The sequence below is a fragment of the Malus sylvestris genome, chromosome 11 (assembly GCF_916048215.2).
Source record: "Malus sylvestris chromosome 11, drMalSylv7.2, whole genome shotgun sequence".
In the NCBI taxonomy this organism is placed as follows: domain Eukaryota; kingdom Viridiplantae; phylum Streptophyta; class Magnoliopsida; order Rosales; family Rosaceae; genus Malus; species Malus sylvestris.
Genome location: NC_062270.1, coordinates 32,757,358 through 32,777,067, shown reverse-complemented (window position 1 = coordinate 32,777,067; position 19,710 = coordinate 32,757,358). Strand labels below are relative to the sequence as shown.

The window sequence follows — 19,710 nt, the reverse complement described above, 5'->3', positions numbered from 1 at the left end:
TAAGTTTGTAACCCTATATAATATCCCAGTTAACAATAGTATAGGGAAATTATGTAAGAACCAATGCCAAAGTGACGCACCTTAATCCCGTTTAAGGGCAATTTTGTCTTTTCACAATCCCGAGTATTATAAATTGGGATGGGCTGTGACAAATATGTAACCAATTATTACAACATATTTACAACTTATGCCACAAAACCCTAATTATGTCAATAAATATTATTACTCACCCTAATTATGATTAGCAATTAACCCCATATGGAAAATTTTCCTTTCTTGTATCACAAATATTAGCAACATATGAAAATTTTCCTTTCTTGTATCACGAATTTATCCATATTCATAAACAATTATGGGCACATTTTTCGTATGAAAAAAAGAAAATCCTTTGTATAATCAGTTATTTTCCATCAAATAATATTGTTTGATAAAAAAACAAACCAATTTAATATTCTTTATGTTGTAGGTAAATTATTTTACATAGATTATTACATACATTAGACATTTTTTATTTGTTATTATATATGCGTGTTAAAAATAATTTATCTATATTTATATGTAAACTAAGTAAATTAATTTTGATCAAATAGCATTTATTTTGTAGGTAAATTAAAATAGAAGTTACATTATTTTGGTCAAGTTAAATAGTGCCTAAATTATTTCGAAAAAACTATACCAAGGCATTATCGCCATTAAAATGAAACAGTAGATACATTATTTTTTTATTTGATTAAACAATAGGTAAATTATATTATAGGCACATTATGTTTGAAAAAAAAAAAAAGAAGGAAAATTGAAAGTAGTAGATATATTATTTTTAACCAAATTTCCTTTATTTGTAGGTGAATTATTTGCATGCATTATATATATATATTGGGCACATTTTATTCCTAATATATATTTGTGCAATGATTCACCTATATTATTATATAAAATATAGATAAATTTCTGTTGAATCAAATAACATTTCTTTAACTTTATAAGTAAATTATTTTGCATGTATTATTATTGGACAAATTTTGTAGTGCCTTTTCAGATTTTCATTTGGGTATGAAAATGACAAGATTAAATTAAAATTGTCAAATTTTATGCAAATTTGAAAAACAATTATGAAATCTTAAGGAAAGTATAACATTAGTGCTTTTTTTTTTCCAGAAGCATTAACATACAATTTGTTATGATATATTAATATGCAATGATTTTAAACATTAATGCATTTTTTTTTCATTAATCATTCCCTTCAAATATGCGTAGAATTTAATGTATACATTAAAACTATAATTAGGGGTGTTTTAGGCATCTAAAAAATGCAAAATGTGTAAAGGCAAATAGAATTAATGAATTTGCTTATGTGGAGCCTAGTCATTGGGTTTTATTCAGGTAAAAAGACTATGTCGGGTTTTATGTAAAGAAACTTGAGTTTCAGTGGCTAAAGTCATATTTTCAGTAATATTTATCACATACTAATACAAAGAGTCATATTTCTATATGGTATCCCCATGGTCTACCTAGCCTACCACAGACTTTCCCTTTGCTTCCCTCTGTTTCGTCTAGGCTCGCTGCACCAGTCTCCTGTAGCCCCACTGCCAGCTTGTAAGCGTGCCGACATCATATCTCAGCCCCAGGCCGTGCGTTCATCTGTTGTGCCTTTGCGCCCTGCCACACCTGATCCTGCCGACCCCACTTTGACACCCGTACTGCCCCAGCCACATCAGTCCCGTGCATTCCCTTCTTTCTATGATATAAAATTGGTTTAAATGTTAAAATGATCCATATGTTTTAGTCATTAAGTTAATTTAGTCTCTTTATTTTCATTTTGGCCGGTTCTTGTGTTTATCTTCGTTAGTCAATTAAGGACATTTGCATCTAATTTTGGTAATTTTTTTTTATAAATTATGATAAAATTATTTATTTGATTTAAAATATCTAAAAAAATGAAATAAAACTAAAACTTAAAAGAAAAATTATTCTTCTACCTCCTCCCTAACATTACCCTCTCTCTTTTCTATGTCAAAACCTTAATCATTTTTCAGATTGGAAGTTTTATCTCTTATATGTGTTATTTCTAATTGATTTGCATTTTTCTGTAAAGAGAAAGGGTAATAATATATAATATAATTGTTCTTATGAATTTTAAAAAAAAGATTGAATAAAATGTTCTTAATTGGCCAATAGAGACAAACACGAGGACTAAATTAGCCAAATTAAAAACACAGGGACTAAATTTTCCATGTGACAATAACACAGAGACCATTTTGACATTAAAGCCTATAAAATTCATATATACTTTCTACGTGTCATAATAAAGACTTATGATCGATACTTTATCTGTCACTATTAGTTATTTAAATTGATATAGAGATTTTAATTTAGTAAAACACTAGCAATTCAGCTCGCACGATGCTACGGGTTTGGAAACCGTGTTTAAAGTGCGAAATATATTAAAATATATTTACATTTATATCCAAGTCTATTTACATCCTTATGTTCTCTATTGGCACTTGTAGAATATATTACATCCTTATTTACAATAAGGTAAAAAAGATGTGTTTGTAGAATATATTACACAAAAAAAAAATCTTCGTTTTCCATGTCTCAACTTTTCGCATTGTTCTCTATTGGCACTTGTACTTAACTCAGTACTAATCGATGTAGCTAAAAGTGTAAATCATGTGCAATTCAATGATACGTACTTCATGTGCAATTCGATGATACGTACTGAATTTTGGAAGTTGATAAATAAGTTAAAATGTTAAAGTATATGCTAAATGATAATTTTGCCAACAATGAAGAATGGGGCATCGGCAATGAAGAAACATTCACTGCAAGAAGCAAAAGTGAGAAAATTAAATAAACAGCAGCATGGACGTTTTGAAACAAAGCAGGAGTAGCAACTATAAATGAAGAATGTGCAATCAACATTGAAAGTGCATTATAGGAATTTGGATCTCATAATTAAAACACACGTTCTCCCTCTCAAGAGTCAAGGCTAAGAAAGAAGCCATGTTCGAGTCAGTTCAAATTTCATTCATCACCAAACAATGTAAAAATTTTGTCAAAAATTACTGCTTTCTTACAAAATCTTCATCTAAAATGAATCTAATTTTTTATTTATATTTATTTTTATTAAAGAAATGCTAAGTGCAATAGATAACAAAGAGGTAAATCTATCTTTTTTTATATGAATAAAATAATACTACAATTTGATACTGATTAATGATAACAACTGAAGTAATATTATTATGCCTTTTTCGTGTTGTTTTTTTGATTTGGATAGTATATGTTCATATAAAAAATATAAAAAATTAAATACCCTTAAGTTGAATCTACTTGGATCTTTATCACGCTGGATGTTTCATCTATATGAAACGAAAATTTAAGGTATTGATTATACTGAAACCCAACATAAAAACATCAACAGTGGTTTGACCAAAATGCCCTCAGTTTCTTCTTTGGATAAGATACTATTTTACGTTTTCTACAGTAAAAAGTCTATTTTGCCCTTCCTAGACACGGGCCTTTCATCGTTTCTTTCTCTGCTTCGACCACTTCGTTTTTACTTAACCTTTCCACGTGTCAAACATCGACCCACCCTCTATCCGGTTTTCCTTTTGCTTCGGTCTTGCATGCCCTCCAGCTGGATCTCTAGAATTTTCCTTTGGTTTCTATCACACATCCAATCCATCTGACTCACAATTACACCCCCACTAATTCACTCAACCCTCTCTTCACTGGACTTGGATTGTCTGCCCTCTTAGTTATGGTGCCCTTCCATGCCCTCCTATTTTGTGCGGTCACGGTTAAGCCACGTCAATATTTTATATTAATTTTTTAATAAGATAATAAGATAAAAAATAATAAAAATATAAAATATTGACGTGGCTTAACCGTGACCGCACAAAATAGGAGGGCATGGAAGGGCACCACAACTAGGAGGGCAGACAATCCAAGTCCCTCTTCACTTCTCTCTACCCTACTCAGACTCCCCCAACTCCCAACACTGTCACTCTCTCTCTCATCCCTCACTACTCTCTGCCTCTCCCATCTGTACCCCCTCTGCAACTCTCCTTCTCCCTCTCGGTAAAATCGAGAACCACCACCGTAATCCCTGGAGCTTTTGCGCTGATTCCAGTTTTTTAGTGATTTCCAAGAAACACAGTCTACAATGCCTGATCCGGCCTGATTTGAAGAATATTTCTCAAGTGACTGTAATTTCATGGTAAGTTGGCTTAAAGCAGTTCCAAAATTTGGGATTGTTTGGGATATTTTTAGATTTTTCTGATTCTTGAAAAAAACCATGGTTAAGAGTAAATTAATTATATTTTCATTTTCATTTAATTCAAGTAATCGTCTTCAGTTTTTGGGTTTGAACGCTAGAACCAGTGATCTTTGAAGAAGGTTGGTTCTTGAATATTTTTATTTATATCCTTTTGGTTGTTTGAATGGACTTCCTGTAATCTAAATGAAGCTAAATTGAATATTTTTTTTTGTATAATGTATTTGCTTTGTTAAATTAGTTATTTTTGGTTGAAAATTTTTGTTTGGTTTTGTAGATCAAAGGGGTCAAGCGGTGGAGGAGTGGGTTAATAGATATGTGTTCTTCTTGATAATTGTATGTGTTTATGCCCTCATGATATTGTGAGATATCATGGGATTGTTTGTGATCTGACTAAATAGATAGTATGCTTTTCAACATTATTACATGCTTCAGTTTTTTTTGGAACTCATGGATAATTAGATTTACTATATTTGTTGATGCATTGAGTAACTTATTTGATTTTAGTTTTCTTACCCCAGTGAATATGTTATTTACTGCATTCTCCGCCTTATTTTCATTTTAAAAAAGAAATTGTTTTTTTTTATGAATTAATAATAAATAAAAAACTGAGAATAGAAATTTAGGAAAGAACAACGAGTGTAAATCTACAATCTATATATTAATTGTATGTAAAAATTGATTAAAAATACCAAATCAATAACCCACAACTAAGAATGTGAGTAAATCTTGGTATATGTGCTATACAAATGTTGTTTTATAACAACTATGTAAGTCTATTCTACTTGAGATTATAACATAAAAAACTCCACAGAATAAGACTGCAGCAGCTGCAGGTCCACCATCATTTCTGAAAAATTAGGTAAAAAATCTCTTCTCTGCAATTTTTTTTTTTTTTAACAATGAACCAATGAATGCACAAAAAGTTTAGCATGCTCTGATTTTTGTGTCTTGATAGCACAGATTTACTAAGTCAATTACCTGCTTTGCAACAGCTTCTTGATTGCCTTCTTGATTGCCAGCAGGTACGGATGTATGCATTATAATTATGTTTTTGTAGTTTAATTATCCTCTTTGAAATTTCTATCAAAACATTCATTTTTCCTGCATTTTAAAGTTGAATAGTGTAGTTTTTGGAGTGAACATAATTTCATGTACAAGTCACTTGCTTTTCATTTTTCAGTTTGTGTTCTGTTAATGTCAGATGCTTCAAGAAGCACTTCTATGTTTTTTTAAGGGAGCATTTGGACCTTGATAGAAACTTCAAACATGTTTAAAGTAAAAACATTTCTAGCAAAAGCGCTTGAAAGTTTAAGTGCTTCTTATAGAAGATCTTTCAAATGACTAATAAGCTCTTTGTTTCATTGCAATTGAAGATTTGGTTTTGGATTTCAGATCAAGCTCTCTGAGTACATTGGGAATAAGTATGCGATTCTCTTTTTTCACGCATTTGACGTCACATTTGTTTGTCATATAGGTAAGCATGTATTCGTAATCAGCATTTTTGCGTTGTACATGTTTTGTGTAAATAGTTTTTACATATATACGCACAAAGCTTATAACACATATAATCCATTATTCTAACAGTTATATACAATACTGATAATCTATTTCACATTCCCACGGCAACGTGCAAGTTATCTATATATACGAATTTGAAAAGCAAAGTCCATTATCTAAAATTTGGGACTGGTCATAAAAAAGGGTTGTTACTTTTTATAATAGGAACGTAGAGGAACAATGGAATCAACCTTCATTTTCCAACGACTGACTCCAACTTTGTTGTTTTATTCTCAATTTTAATATTCTATCTACTTGAATCCATTTTTTTAAGCCTAATGAGTTCATGCAATTATCATGTTTAAATATGCTAAATCCTTTATATTTAAAATTTTGTGTGTTGAATGTTAAGATAGAGAGACTTTTCTCTGAAACACTGTCTGTCCATTAACCACAAATATGTTCAATTATCTCATTGTTATCATCCATAATTCAAACCACACATAATATAAAATTTGACATAAACTTTACATGTTTGGTTAATAATGCCTAATGTTTTCAACTGCGTAAGTCATTTTTCTAACTTTCCATTAGTCCTTTTATTGTTCTGATCTTAAGCAAGAGGATCCTGTTAGTCCTTTTATTGTTCTGATCTTTAGCAAGAGGATCCTTTTAATAAATCCAACCGTCATTTGTTCACATTAACTTCTATTTTTCCAATTTCTAACAGATAAATGAAAACAGCTCCATATGAGAAGAAAGGAGGAACAAGGTGAAGAAACAAACTCATTTGATTAAGGAAGTTCAACTCTACTCATTGTTTCTTATTTTAGATAGGGTTGTAATTGGATTTCCACATATACAAGTAGTACGGCTTATCATGTATATTTAAAACTTGCGACATATTTTATACATTTTTAAAACCTGCAGCATCGCGCGGGCACTCTTGCTAGTTTTTAATCTAAAAGCCTAGAAATCATAAGAAAACAAATGTTGAGCTGACAGTAATCTCAGACATCAATTTCTAACAAAAATTTGACCATAAAAATGTAAAACCATCTCTCAATCAGTATTTTTCATCTTATATTCAAGTGACCTGCTGCCATGGCTATAAATTATTTAGGAGAAATCATTTTTCTACTAAAAAAAAATAGAAACGAAGAAAAGGTAGAAGAACATGAATACATGCATACCTTAATTCTAAAAACAAAGAGGGAGCCATTTTTCACCAAGCTCTTCCTGGCAGGAGGAACAACAGACTGAGAAAAACAAATCATGGATTTGCAATGTAAAACTTCATTCTTCATGTATAAATTCAGGGTGTGTGTGTAAAGCTGCTCACTTTAGATTCAATTGGGGTTTCATAAAAAATTGTTGTTAATCACATCTTATGGTGCTGAATCACGACTTTTTCCTCCCGTCTTATGGATTTATGTATTTTTCCCAGTGAATTCAAAATGAAATCAGAATAACGGATTTAGTATAAACAAATTGATGAAATTTTTATTTGGATGTCCGTGTTGGTCCTGTTTTTTATGTGCATGGTGTGCATGACTTGTGTATGGCTTGTTTGTAATATTTTGGTTCCAAGATTAACAAAATGGGTTATTTTTTTCTATTTCCCTAAAATATAATAAATGAGATTCAAAAACAACCAAAAACCCATATTTTAGAAATCAATTTCGGTAGCAACCCCTATGGTTCTTGCTAAGATACATATACTACAGAGATAAAGCCTTACCTCACCTCACCTCAAAAAGAATGGCACCATTATATTTGTAGGGTAAAGTCACCATCTTCTGGAAACTTGAAAGCGGTATAGGTTCCCGCCCCAATGAGCGCCCCAAGAAATGGTGCAGTGAGGTAGACCCATATGGCTTTGTAATTGTTTGCAGCTATGGCTGGCCCTAACGTTCTCACTGGTTCATTGAAGCTCCTATTGTTTCCCTGCACAATTGTGAAAAAGAAACAAAACGTTTCAAGAGATCATCCTAAAAGAGAATTGTGTCTGGCATCCTTTTATATATAAACTTGCTGAATTCTTGTTTCTACATAAGTTTAAGAATGCACTCTTTTTTCCTGTGAACTGTGTGATCCAAGTGTTTAACATCTGATATGGCATATAACACCTCAATTTATGTTAAAAAAAAAAACCTAAAAATTAAGCATAAAATCTTTCACTTCAAATTCCATAGTGATACAGTCCTCTTAGGGCTGTAGAGAATTGGAAAAGGTAGAACAAAATGCAAGTTTGGAATAAAGAGAAGCTTGACAGCCAACTCGATGGTAATAATTTCATTCAAATCAGACTTTTCCTCCAACATCCCAAGTACGAGTTATTTATACAATAAAAGGAACATAAACTAGTACATGAAATAAATAGAGAAACCCAATAGACATAGTAGTTTTAACATTATTAGCCTTGTTAATCTTGGAATCTGATGGGTTTTGTAACCACCCTCCTAGGACGTTCCTTGGCAATAAAATACTCATTAGATGATGCCCCTTTTGACTTTAATTCTATGTGTAACTCCTCAGATGATCCTTGATCACATAAAAATCAAACCTCTGAAACAAAATACCCTAGAAAATCAATGACACGATCCCGCGGGAGTTTATTTTGTGCAACAAAAACGAAGGATTTGAGAGAAAACAGGACGCGACGAAGACAGAGAAAAACGAAATGAAGGAAGCAGAAAAACGGGAAGCCAAAGGTAAAGCAAAACAAATGAGTTGAACCAGAGAAACGAAGGATGAAAGACATGTGGCTATCATGGGCAAAACAAACATTCCACTGCACAAAAGAGAACATAAAATGGTAATGCCAGAAGAAGCGGAGGGCATTTCCGCCCTTTCACTGTTCATTAACAGTGAAAAACAGTGCCGGGGAACTGGGTTTTAGTATATGTATAATTTGAAGTTAGATTTTCATTAAAAATGTTTTTAGCTTCATTTTATGGAGTAGATGTAACACACGTTGAGATGCTGTCCTTTTCAATTATAGCATGGATCACACAAGGAGGGAGATCGGGGGAGGGGAGGGGAGGGGGGCCGAGGGAGATCACATTTGAAGCTAGTTTTCATTAGAAACGTTTTTAGCTATGTTTTGTGGAGCAGATGTAACACGCGTTGAGATGATGTCCCTTTCAACTATAACATAGATCACATAGAGAGAGAGAGAGAGGGAGAAATATATATAGATGTTAATTCAGTAGCACATTTGAAGCTAGTTTTTCATTAAAAACGGTTTTAACTATGTTTTGTGGAGCAAATGTAACACGCGTTGAGATGTTGTCCTTTTCCACTATAGCATGGATCACACAGGGAGGGAGAGGGGGGGGGTTAGAGATATATAGGGATTAATTCAATAAAACGTTTGAAGCTAGTTTTTCATTAAAAACCTTTTCAACTATGTTTTGTGGAGCAGATGTAACACGTGTTGAGATGCTGTCTCTTTCAACTATAGCATGGATCACACAAAGAGAAAGGGAGAGAGACATAGAAATTTTAATTTTGTATCACGTTTGAGGCTAGTTTTTCATTAAAAACGTTTTTAGCTATGTTTTGTGGAGTAAATGTAACACGTGTTGAGATGTTGTCCCTTTCAACTATAACGTGGACACATAGGGAGGGAGAAGTGGGGTTGGGGGGGGGGGGGAGACATAGAGATTTTAATTCAGTAAAATGTTTGAAGCTAGTTTTTCATTAAAAACCTTTTCAGCTATTTTTGTGGAGCCGATGTAACACTCATTGAGATGCTGTCTTTTTCAACTATAACATGGATCACCCTAAACCTTGTTTGTCGATCGCGTGCCCATATAATTAAGCCTACTAAAAATCATGGTCTTTGCTATAAGCCGATAAATAATGTGGTCTCCGAAGGCCCTGTAGTGAAACAAGGAGCAGCAAGTTCTCTGAAGTTAGTTTCGAAAGACGGTGTTTCTTCTTGTTGAAATTATATATATATATATATGTGTGTGTGTGTGCGCCCGCGCGCGCGCGTGCGTGTGTATGTCTATGTAGATGTATATAAATGCTTGAATAAAGTGATTTGGATTGTCAGTTTGTTCTCTACATATACTGTCTATAAAAAGGGGAGATGTTTAATAGTCTGAGTTTTTCTTCTAGAGCATTTGATGAGCAGAATATCCCATTGCATTGAGAAAATGACCGGATGCCAAAGGCACACTTGGTTGAATAGAATAGTGTTTCAGTCATCGTTAGTAACATTTCCATTAACCCTCTTATTGCAGAGAAAAATCAAATCTAAGCTTGTTTCGCAGACAATAATTTTCAATCAAATTATACGACATCAAAGGAGTTTTGTTGCTGGACGTTCGTGCTTTACAACCATGTGTTCAGATTTTATAACAAAGTGACAAATTAAAAGAAATCACGGGCAATCAAGCAAAAAGACGCTACGCGAGGAATGAGAAGCATGGGCAGCCTGGCGGCATTTGCAGCCCGACCGTAATACATACAATCCAAACTACTTTATTTTGTTCATTTGTTGACAGTATGAATGGAATGCATACAATCCAAATTACTTTATTGAAACACAACTGCCAGTATATATAGGAAGCAGGCACTGGCTTGGAAACAATTTCAAAGGACTAGCTTCTTATTTTACTACATTTCTTGGGATGGGTATTCATGTTTTAACTAACAGAAGGGGAGAAATCCAAAGTTACAGGCTCATATATGCATCAATAAGGCCATCTCTAACCGAAGGGTCCAGAGGGCCAGAGGGCTGAAAATAGCCCTAAAACCGTCTCCAACCGAGGGCTAGGCCAGAGGGCTCTGGAATCTGGGATGGCCCCACGGGATCAGAGAGGGCTGGAGGGCTGGAGGGCTGGCTGCTTTCGGCCAGCCAGCCAGCCCCGGGCTGGCTATTTTTTTTTTATAGTTTTGTTATTCCTGTCGGTTATAATCGACATGAATACATACTATTATTTAATATACTAAATAATGGTGTATTCCTGTCGGTTATAACCGACATGATTGTTTAAAAAAAAATTCAAATGAAACGGCTACTAGCCGTTGCATTTGATTTAATTTTTTTTTTACATTATTATTATTATTTTTTATTTACAAAATTTTTCCTATAACTTCTATTTCACAAAATTTGTTTCATATTTTTTTTAAATTCCATTTTTTTCCTATAACTTCTATTTCACAAAATTTGTTTCATATTTTTTTTTCCTATAACTTCTATTTCACAAAATTTATTTCATATATATTTTTTTAAATTCCATTTTTTCCTATAACTTCTATTTCACAAAATTTACTTCATATTGTTTTTTAAATTCCATTTTTTTCCTATAACTTCTATTTCACAAAATTTGTTTCATATTTTTTTTAAATTCTATTTTTTTCCTATAACTTCCTAAGCCATTATACAACATTAAATTAAATTAAGTAACATGAAACAACATTAAACAATATGAAACAACATTAAATAAAATTAACCAACATAAAAATTATACAACATGAAACTTAAACAACATTTTAGTTGTAGTTTTTAAATAATATGAAACAACATTAAGGATATGGAATCAGGGTCGGCCCTGAGAAAATGGGGGCCCTAGGCGAGTTTTCGAGTGGGGGCCCTAAAGTTCTTTGACACCCAATTCATTGTACATTTATATGTATAAGAAAATGTTTTGCTAAATACATGAAAAAATTCATTTCTACATACAAAATTATTAGAATTCATATCCAAAGAAGAAATATATGCAAACATTACTTAAATATTACTCATCTCACATTTTTAGACGTAAATGTATTAATTCAGTTTACATAACTAAAATTCAATATTCAGTAAACAACAAATTGACAAAGAAACAAACTAAAATTCAAATTTTATCTACTACCCAACACAAAACGAGGCGCATAAAAAATAAAGTAAAATTCAACATCGAAACTTCAAATTATCTTGAACCAAAACTAGTTAGGAAGCAAAAGTAACCAACCTTGTTAAGTACACCCATAATCCATTTATCTTCTTGAAGGGATTTAACCACTTTATTAAGTGCATCCACAAGTTTGAATACTCTAATTTCGCATAAACAATATGCATTAAAATAAATAAATCATAAACCCTAGAATCGAAAATCCTAATTATATTTACAAACACAACACTCACAAATTAAATTATAGAAAAAGAAGCAGAAGAGAAGAGAAGCATTGATCGGGTACCTGACCTCTGTAAGTGGAGTGGGAAATAACCGATTCGCAAGCACATACTTGCTACCAGTATGTTGTGCGTTAAATTCCCCAAAAAAAAAAGTTGAATTGGTGCTGAAGTTTCACCCCACCAAGGACACTTTGTACGCCAAGTTTCAAGACAATTATGTGATTTTATATTTACATATTTTATTAAATTCAAACTCTAAAAATATATATATATATACACACATATTTAAAAAGAAATATTTTTGGGGCGGCCCCCCACCCAAAACGCTGCACTGTAAGTTCCAAAAAAATATTTATAATTTCATATTTAGATATTTTACTCAAACTACAAAATTATATATATAAATATATATAGAAAAGTATGATTGGCACTCTAAAATTCTCATTCTACATTCCAAACTTTCTATATTTAGAAAGAAAAATACACTTGTGAAGAGTGTAGGATGAAAAAAATTGGGGGCCCCCTCTGAAGTGGGGGCCCTAGGTGGTCGCCTACTCGGGCTACCCTCAGGGCAGGCCTTGTATGGAATAGCAATAGCTTTAAGAGGCTATTTTATATGTACGACTGCACCAGTGCATTCAATCATGTCTAAATCTTCTCTTCTTGCACCATTAGCAAGTTCCCAATCAAACTTGTACAAAACTATGAACAAGTAGAGGAAAATTTTCATAGCCCGTCCCGAAAGATTTTCTCTGATGGTGTGAAATGTCTAATTTACCCTTAAACGTTTGTGGTGTTGTGTGGTTTAAGTTGTGTTATGGACCAATTATTTTCTTTCCTAAGTTTTTGGACCCAACTAGAACTAAAAATTTTCCTAGTTTTGGTTGGTGACAAGCTGGACCACACATTCACACACACACCCTTACCCGTTGACTCTCTCTCTCTCATCCCCCTCTCGGTTTTTCTCCATTTTCCGTACAATACGTACGGACAAACCTCAAACCAAGCAATTTCTTCATGAATCGAGGTTTTTGAAGTCATCTTCGTGTTACTTGTGAGCTCAGGAACACATTTATACCGTTTTTAGAACGTGAATACCTCATTTTCCCGATAACCCAGTTTTGGGTTACTGTTCATACACTCATGATTTCGAAGTTTTTAGGAGATTTTAAGATGCTAGGGAGCCTTAAAACATCTTCACGAAGCTCGGGGAGTAATTTTGAAGTGAATTGGACGTCGAGAAGTTGAGTTTGACAAGTTTCAAGTTTGGCCGGAATATCGAGGTTTCTCCGACGAAATCCCATGGACTTCAAGGCTTGAAAGTGGTAAGGCTTTGTTCTTCTAGTCCTAATCTTCATTTTGGTACTAATTTCATGAGTTTTGGTGGAAAAATGAGCGATATATTGAAGTTTTAAAATTTCCCAGTTTCCAGCGATCACAAAAGTGACTGGCGCCGGACTCCAGTGAACCAAGGAAGAAGGAGGAGAATATTCTGTCAAAGTTGAAGGAATATTCTAACGCCGTCAGGTATGATTAACATCATATTCTGATTTTTGACGAAATATTCTCTAATGCCGTTAGGGAATTTGTTTGGTGTGCCAGGTACGTGCATGCACGTGGATTGCGCGTCTGGACGTGCCTTGGCCTGTGTGTAAGGGCGCGTGGGGTCATGAAATTTTTTTCTAAAAATTTAGGGACATTCCTAAGGTTGAGTAGATCATGGTGGTATATTAAAATACTCCATTTAAGCAATGTATGAGAAGTTATTTCTTAGTTTTGTGTATGTGCTTTAAATAACGTTTATTCAGTTATTTCGCATATAGGTGAGACCTATCTTGAGGACGAGCGCCATCAATCGAGGCTCGGGGGCTACGACCCTTCGACATATCAGTGAGTGGGCTTTTGGTTTTCTGTATATACCTATATACTTGATTTTTCCCAGAAAATGAATTTGAATGAAATTACGTTTTGAAATGCCATGCAAAGTATCTGTCTATTTTATTATACATTAGTAGTTGCATATATTTATGATTGGTGCTGCAGATGCATAGATAAGTGCTAGGTAAGTTTATAAATTAAAGGTATGAGATTGTTTCAGTTATGCAATATTTGATGTGATGTGTGGAGAGCTCATAAACCTTCACCTCGGTGTTAGTGCTCCCGTCCAGAGTAAGGGCACAGTCCTTCACGTGATGTTCACCTCCCGCACCACATGCTCACATTGGATCCAAGTTAGGTGCACAGGCTTGTCGTACAGACCACTGTAGGTGGTTCCGACTCGTAGGTGACCCGCGATTATTCGCACAACCTTCACGTGATCGTAGCACTAGAGCATATTTATTTTACACCTAGTCTTGTCATACATACCACTTTAGGTGGTTCCGACTCGTGTGCAGGATTTGATTTGATATGATTGAGATTGGTTATGAGCTATAGATTCAGCCGTGTTGGTCATGTAGGTAGATTCGGCTGATATGATATATGGCATTGATGCATTTTAACTGGATTACTTATAACATTTCATTGAGATACTTTGGCATGGTATATTTCTATGGATTTTCATCCTGAGCATGAATTATGATATAGTATATATTATATTTTTCTGGGAAAATTATACAGGTTTTACAGCGAGGGGTTAGAACTTTTGAGAAATGAAATGATTTTGAAAAGCTTTGTTTTTGTCCACTCACACTTTCTGTTTTGCGCCCCTCCAGGTTTTAGGTAGAAGCGCTTTGGTGGATCACAAGGAAGTTGACGGAAGTTCTGACAAAACATCATAAATGTAGGATTCCTCGTGGGTGTTGTATAATTAGCACTTTCCCTGCTTGACTGCATCTAGAATATTTATACTTTGTTTATGTATTTCACATTTAATCTCGCACTAACACTTTATCTTAGTTAGTTCTGCTAGTAGTTTGGTTTTTATTCCTTCGCATTTTCCCTTATATCTTTATTGCTTCCGCACTGTGCACATAGTTACGTCACTCCCAATCGCCAGCATGCCTCGATCTAGGTCGGGGTGTGTCAAAAATACATTTGCACATATTAATTAGAAATAGGGGCAAAAGTTGAGGATTTCCTCACCTAATAATTAGGAGTGGGCGGATATTGAAATTGCACCTAAAAAGAGCGTTGCTATTAATAAATAGGGGCAAATAAGCATTTATTTTTGCCCATAATAGTTTTGTTGCCACGTAGGCAAGTTTGACATGCAAACAATATTAGGTACGGATGTTTAAAGTATTAGGGGTGATTATTAAGGCCCCTACTTTATTATATATTTATTATTATTGCATTTTGGGAATTATATTAATTAAAAACGTTTTTTAGGGTCAAATATGTTTACGATTATTTTTATTTTCCCCCACCACCCTAGATGAAAAAATAAATTGTCAATAAAAAAATTAATATTAGAATGATTCATACTTAATTGATTATATACAAATGGTACAAGTATCATGAAGAGGTTTAAGCCTATTAGATATAAATGGTAGTCTAAACAAAATTTATATGTCTAATCAATCTTCTGCATCTCAAACACCGAAATGATGAAAAGTTAAAAGCATGTGTCTTCCATGATCCATCCTGTAGATACACCATAGAAGGTAAAGCAAATTAGAGTAAAACTATTTTTAGAAAAAATAAGAACCAAAACAATCAAATTATGTAGAACTCACAACCATGAAAAGAAATGAAAAAATTTATTTATACCATACTTAGTGCCTCCGTATTTAGATCTCATACAAATACTCGGGGACTTAAATGTAATTATGTAATAAAGGAAGGGGAAAACATGTAATAAGTGAGGAGCCCTTATTCTATAAAAGGACTCATCACCCTCACAATAGTGGGAGACCAATTCCTAGGCCCTCTCACCCCCTCTCAAAGCCTCACTCTCATTACAGAGCTCTCTCTCCCTCAGAAATACAATAATCAGTGTGGACGTAGCCCAAACATTGGGGTGAACCACGATACATCTTGTGTTATTTACTTTCTTGCAGATTTACGGTCGGATTTACATTGTTCCAAGACCTCCGGTTTTGTGCATCAACAAAATTAAAATAATCAAATTATGTACCTACCGTTCAAAAAACATCAAGAAAACAAAACCTGCAAAACAAACAAAAAATCAAACCTAAATTAAGCCAATAGGGGTTTATGATGTAATTTATCATTTTGATAACACACCTAATATTATACAAAAATAAAATGAAAAAAAAATATGTATGAAGAATAGTGTTCTAAAAATGGGCCTAGGTGTTGGACGGCAACTAACCGCCGCACTTAACTCCTAATCGGCTACAAAATCGGAGAGCACATTAGGCGGGCGCTGGACGGGATTAGGCGGGACTAGGCGGGTACTAATCGGGCTTATATGAAGACGCTGGAATTTGCAATTTTTTTTGTTGCAGAGTCAGCTACGCGAAGAAAAAGACTTTGTTCCCTAACCTGACTTTGCACGATTCAATTAAGATGGTCACACCATCTTTTTTTCTATAGCTGCAGCCTGCACGTTTTCTTTGAACTAGTCCCCACCATTTTTTTACTACTTTTTATACCCTTTTCTTTTTCCACTCTTAACCCCATTATTACTTTTCATTCTTTTTTTTTTTTTTTTAAGATCATACCATATGTATTTTTATTATGTACCTAAAATGCTAAAGCACTCCCTTAAAAAAAAACACATATTATTTAATGTTTAAATTTGATTATCTTATAATTCCAAATGAAATTATGTGTATTTTAGATATGAACAAACACTTATTTATACGATATATAATAAATTTACTTAAATCCAGCTAGTCCGCTTAGGCCCTGCCTACCCGTCTAGGCACTAGACCTCAGCCCACCGCCCAACTAGCGCCTAGCATCTTTTAGAACCTTGATGAAGAACACACCTAACAAAATTTCACTTCCAAATTTTCACACCCCGCCGTCAAATTTACCTGCAAAACAACAGTTTGAGAGAAAAAAAACTTCAATCAAACTAAATAAGTTAAGTTTTTTTCTCTACTACAAACCTTTTTAAATCTCTCTTTCGCCATATTAGACTCATCAAAGGGAATATTGAAAGGTAGAAAATTAAGAAAAAATAGAAATGAAGAGAAAACAATATCAGATCTAGACCAAAAGGTGAAGAAGGAGGATAAAAATATGAAGGAACAAGAAAAATGGAGATGAGAAGAAGACTATGAAGGAACAAGAAAAATGGAAATGAGAAGAAGAATACGAAGAAACAAGAAAAATGGAATGAGGTATGAAGAATCAATAAGAAAATGGAGATGGGGAGTGTGTAAATTGAGACGATGAGTTTGTGCCGTGAAAGAAGATCAAGAGAGAAATATGGGGAATGTGCGTGTTGGTTATCCTAGAATTAAGGTTTTGATATATGTCTTATTTATTTGATTAATAATTAAGAAAAAAATATATAAGGAGATAAATGCTTCTAATGTAAATTATTAAATTAAAAAATCAATTAAGTTATATATATATATATATATATATATATATATATATATATATATTAGAGGCTCATATATCCGCCACTAATAACTAAATTTTGTAGATGTGATTTTTTTTTGCCCCTAAAAGTAGTAACACTAGTAGGGGCATTTATTGTTTCAACTCTATTACAATTAATAGAGACAAATTTATATTTCTGCCCCTAATAAAAATTAATAAGGGCAAATCTGTATATCCGCCTCTAATCCACCACCCCTAATAATTACTATTCTTGTAGTACTAAATTTCCAAAGGAATAGCCACGATGGCAAGCTGAGTTCCTGGGCAGCCTCGTCTACCGGCTACAAATGGAAGGAATTGGAAGTAACATAATCTATGACACTATTCAGGAATATTTCGGGCTAGTAACCCTCAGGTTGGTTGTATATACTGGGATCTCTTTCAATTTTCCATGCACCACACTTGTGTGTTGGCCTTAATATTGTAACAATATATTTTAACATCTTGGGTCCACATCCTTGGCAATAGTAATGCAATTGGAGGATGTAAACGAAGAGCCTCCAAGTTGTGCATTCCAACTAATTAATCATCTTCTGTTATGTTTGTTTTGTAGCCGGTTGTTGCCCTTGTTGAGAGTGAATCACACATTGATGAGAGAATGAACTTTGTATGTGCTTATAAGTAAGTTGGGCTACTCACTGGTTTTATAGTGGATTCTCAAAATAATAATACCCAAGATTCAAGTTATAACTGGCAAGGCCGTCCGCCACAACGTTCTTCTCCCAGTAGACATGAATCAACTCGCAACACGTATGGGTACCATAAAATGTCAAGGTTGTTCAATGATGTTGGCAAGATACACGAGAATTTTTTTTGTGTACCTCTAAAGTATCATAATATAAATGATTGGAATTTTTTATTTTTTTTTCAGGTATCCAATAACTTGTATTATGACAATTGATGTATCTAACTGTGTTCCTTGTACACTGAAAAACCTCTTCAAGCAAACGGTTCTATATTTTTAGTCTTATCTGGTCTCTTACACGAGTTGTCAAATATTGATATAATTTTGAAACCTCTAAAAATACAATGTGCCAAAATTAAACCCAACAGCCCATTTTGAAATGACCTTCAAATTCACAACAGTTTTGTATAAAAATTTACTAAACACTCAAACATTGTTTTATTGTTAAAAACACTTTTACAACAAAAGTTTACCAAATACTCAACAACTTTATTTTACAGCACTATTTATTCTCATAGCACAACAGAAGTAGTTTTTTTTTTTTTTTTTAAAATACAGCAATACCAAACTAGCCATAAGGCTATACTCTTAGAATCACCTTATTTAAGCCCTTATCTCTCAAAGGCTCCCAAAGATAAGTACAAAAGTCATCTATTCAACAAGACATCATAAAACATCGATATTCTAACAACAACACCACCACATCATAGTAGTGGCACTGAATCGATACAAATTGAAGCAACACTATCTTTCGTCACCTTCCCCACATGTGTGAATCCATCTTCCTCCTTGTAAAGAAGATCAGTTACTCTTGTTAAATTGAGAACGCGCATAAGAACATGCATTGACACAGAAGTTGGTCTAAAGAACTCCACGTTTATATCCTTCCACAAATCCATAATTTGTTTCTTAAAAACATCAACTGTCTCTTGCTCTGACACCCCATATTGCTTCATGTAGCAATCAACACTAGAAGCAGCATGCCCTCTCTCTTTCTCAAACTGCAAAAGTTAAATCCAAAATTAATATGTCTTAGGATCTTGTTGTATTGAAATAATCACACAAGAAGTTGATACAATGATACATACGTTTGTCGAAACAATGTCATTCATGAGCCTAAAAATGGTATTTGCAGCTCTAACAATTTTGGGGTCAGTGAACAACCACTCAAATGCTTCCTTTGTCACAACATCTCCCATGCCAAGTAAAGATATGGTTGTAAGAAAGGTGTAACTAATCGAAACTGTTGCAACGCGCATATACTCCTCCATACTTGGAACTCGTCCCTCGTGCAACCATCGGGCCTCATTAAAATAAGATCGAGCTTGATCTTTCATCTGACGAGCCAAGGCTATATACGTTAATTTACCAGGAAGAAAAAAAGTTTAAAAGGAAAGTTCTGCATATGTTAAGGTACTACATACAGCTTGTATTGCATATGGAACTCGGTATGATCTTCCTTCCTTCGCCATCTCTGCCTCAATATCATTGTAGAGATTTAAAAGTGCATGATAAAATGTTTGCATATATTCCGGGAGTTCATCAATGTAATTGACATCCCACCTGAAGCGCTAGCATAATCATCATCGT

At 33.7% G+C, this 19,710-nt stretch overlaps 1 long non-coding RNA gene across 3 annotated transcripts; it reads left to right on the top strand.

Moving 5' to 3' along the window:
* Positions 1-3,953: 3,953 nt before the first annotated feature.
* Positions 3,954-6,728, top strand: LOC126588204 (uncharacterized). 3 transcript variants are annotated; one of them, XR_007611364.1, is made up of 4 exons: positions 3,954-4,219; positions 4,345-4,398; positions 4,554-5,753; positions 6,507-6,728. It is a non-coding gene; the product is annotated as an uncharacterized LOC126588204 (long non-coding RNA). The 3 variants fall into 3 exon arrangements; XR_007611363.1 differs by lacking the exon at positions 4,345-4,398; XR_007611362.1 differs by having other exon boundaries at positions 3,954-4,398.
* The last annotated feature ends 12,982 nt before the right edge of the window (positions 6,729-19,710 follow it).